This window comes from Galeopterus variegatus, unplaced genomic scaffold (assembly GCF_000696425.1).
Source record: "Galeopterus variegatus unplaced genomic scaffold, G_variegatus-3.0.2 Scaffold2963, whole genome shotgun sequence".
Classification (NCBI taxonomy): Eukaryota; Metazoa; Chordata; class Mammalia; order Dermoptera; family Cynocephalidae; genus Galeopterus; species Galeopterus variegatus.
In genome coordinates, this window is record NW_007729074.1 from 25,330 (window position 1) to 28,787 (window position 3,458).

The following is a 3,458-nucleotide window of genomic DNA, read 5'->3' on the forward strand; positions in this document are numbered from 1 at the left end:
GTTCACGGAAAGATTTGTATTATCTTTAAATTGCACTTTTCCACGAACTTTTTCAAAGATCCTTGTATATACTTGTCAGTTTTTCTCAACTTTATTAATACATTAGAATTACCTGGGAAGCTTTTACAATATACCAACCTGGGTCCAGTTGAAACCAAATCTCTAGCAGTAGGGCTTGAGTATCTATAGTTTTTAAGAGCCCCCAGATAATTCTAATGTGCCACCAGAGTTGAAACTCACTACACTATGCTACTTTACATAATCCTTACACAAACCTGAGAAGTAGGTCTCATTATCCATATATATGAATAAACCAAGGTTCAGAGAGGTTAAATATCTTACTCAAGGTTAAATAACAGAGTCATAATTTAAACCCAGATTGGTCTGATTGCACAGGCTGCTTTGCTATACCAGTTCCAATATTTATATGCGTTTATGAGAAAGAACAACCTTTTAATTTTTGCAACTGGCAAAATGCAGTGATGAACAAAATATCACGTAATTATTTTCACAGTAAATGTGACCTCCTTAATTCTAACCTTACAAGAAATAATAGATAAAGCCATATTCCAGAGTTTAGTTTTGAGTTGGAGGAGTTCTTTGTATCCAACAAAATTTCTGATTATCTTTATTGAAGAGAAGCTTGTTGGTGATGAAAACCCTAAGTACCATTTAGGATTGGAGTGGGTCCTGTTTGATATGGCCTTGGAGTTCCTGGATACCAGCTAATTAGAAGTAACCCAGAATACAGTACCTCAAGCCTACCAAGTTTACCCCTCACATTAGTTCCTAAATCCCATATCTTCCTTTTTCTTGGATTCATTGTTCACTTTGCTAAAGTACATCTCTAAATTATTATTTCAATAAAGATCTGTGGGTGTAAAATTTCTGAATCTTTAGATATGCAAAAATGACTATATTTTGCACTTGCACTTGAAAGCTAGTTTTTCTCAGTGTCATTTTCCTCAGATCATTGTCTTCCAGCAGTGTTGCCAGTGAGAAATCTGATGCCACACTGATTCTCATTCCTTTGAGCTTAACCTGTTTATCTCTTTGGAAGCTTTTAGGATTTTATCTTTATCCCTGGTGTTCTAAAATTTCATCATGACATGTCTAGTTGTTGGTTCTGTTTCATTCATCTTGGTTAACATTTTCCATTTGAAGACTTGTGTCTTTCTTAATCTTGGAGAAATTTACTTTTATCATTGATTTTTTTTTCCTTTCTCTGTTTCTAGTGCCTCTATGACATCGTTATTGAAACTTCTGGATCATCTTCCATTTTTCTTAAATTTTGTCTTTTAAAATGCATTAAGGGAAGATTACTCAGCCTCTACCTTCCACTCACTAATTTATTCTTCAGCTACCCCTCTTGTACTAATATACCATCTATTGATTTTTAATTTCAAAAATCAAAATTTTAATTTCTGCCTTTTGGCTCTCTGAACAGCACTATGGCAGTTGGCAAGAATAAGTGCCTTACAAAAGGCAGCAAAAAGAGAGCCAAGAAGAAAGTGGTTGATCCATTTTCTAAGAAAGTTGGTATGATGTGAAAGCACCTGCTATGTTCAGTATAAGACATATTGGAAAAACACTAGTCATCAGGATTCAAGGAACCAAAATTGCATCTGATAGCCTCAAGGGTCATATGTTTGAAGTGAGCCTTGCTGATCTGGAGAATGATGAAATTGCATTTAGAAAACTCAAGCTAATTACTGAGGATGTTCAGGGCAAAAAACTGCTTGACTAACTTCCATGGCATGGATCCTACTCATGACAAAATGTGTGCTGTGGTCAAAAAATGGCACACCATGATTGAAGCTCATGCTGATATCAAGACCACCGATGGCTATTTGCTTCATCTGTTCTGTGCTGGTTTTACGAAAAAGCATAACAATCAGATATGGAAGACCTCTTATGCTCAGCACCAATAGGTCTGCCAAATCCAGAAGATGATGATGGAAATCATGAACTGAGAGGTGCAGACAAATGACTTGAAGGAAGTGGCCAATAAATTGATTCCAGACAGCATTGTAAAAGACATAAAAAAGGACTGCAAATCTTTCTATCCTCTCCATGATGTCTTTGTTAGAAAAGTAAAAATGCTGAAGAAGCCCAAGTCTGGATTGGGAAAACTCATGGAACTTCAAGGTGAAGGTCATAGTTCTGGAAAAGCTACTGGGGATGTGACAGGTGCTAAAGTTGAATGAGCTGATGAATATAAACCACCAGTCCAAAAATCTGTTTCAAATTCAGACTTTTAATAGTGACAAATAAAAGTCCTGTTGGTGAATTTTTTTTTTTTTTTTTTTTTTAATTTCTGAGATCTCAAGTTGGCTCTTTAAAGTGGTTGTGGTATCCTTTTACATTACACTGAAAACATCACTTTTGCTTATTCCAAAGTGTCCTTTAATTTGCTATATTAACTTTCTTTCTTTGAGTATTTAGTTATTCTGTTTGTTAAGTTCAGTGCTTTTCTTACATGGGTTGGTTTTCACAAAATTTTGATGATTCTTTGTATGTGTTTGTTAGTTGCCTGCTCAATAAGTTTGGTATATGTTACTATAGCTTGCTTTTTGTGACTACAGGGAACAATATATTAATGACTTCTTTTCTTTTCTTTTTTTTTTTTTTTTTAAAGATGACCGGTAAGGGGATCTTAACCCTTGACTTGGTGTTGTCAGCACCATGCTCAGGCAGTGAGTGAACCGGCCATCCCTATGTGGGATCCGAACCTGGGGCCTTGGTGTTATCAGCACCGTACTCTCCTGAGTGAGCCATGGGCCGGCCCATTAATGACTTATTTTCTGAGATGGGGTTTACCATCCCTCCTACTGGTCAGTAGCTAGTTGGGCCAGCAAGGCCCCCTCTCTCTCTCTGGCTTCAGGGTCCACATTTCCTTTCTTTAGCCCATGAACAAGAACTGCTGCTGCTTGCCATTTAGTGAAGGAATGGGAGGTAGGTCAGTGGTCAAGAGTTGTGGTAGCCCCTAAATAACTCACCATGATAAATGTCCAAAGCTCATCCCTCTTACTTGTTTTACCCATTGATTCTGAAGTTGGGATGACACTGAGCTTTTACCTTGATTGCCCTCTTATGCAAGTGTTTTGGACTGTGGTTTATTTCATTTCTGTTCCTATATACTCATATATCTGATCCTGTGAGATATCTATGCTGTTATAAACTGATGTGTGTGTGTGTGTCTGTGTGTGTAGCATGTAGAAATGTGAGACAGTCCCAGGGGCATAGTAAGCATTCAATAAATACTGTATATTTCGAATTCATAAAGAATAAATGTGTGTATGTTTTGTGTGTGGTTGTGCTATTGTTTTTGTCTGTACCTCATCCCTATCTCCTTTGAAGAATGTATCCTCCTTTCCTCCAACATGTGCTTCTGGTGGGTTTTCAAATAATCCCAGACTCCAAGGCCACATATGTGGAAACATGACCTAAGCCCAACC

At 37.2% G+C, this 3,458-nt stretch overlaps 1 pseudogene; it reads left to right on the forward strand.

The window, feature by feature from the left end:
- The first annotated feature begins 1,428 nt into the window (after window positions 1-1,428).
- LOC103599438 lies at window positions 1,429-2,261 on the forward strand (annotated as a pseudogene).
- The last annotated feature ends 1,197 nt before the right edge of the window (window positions 2,262-3,458 follow it).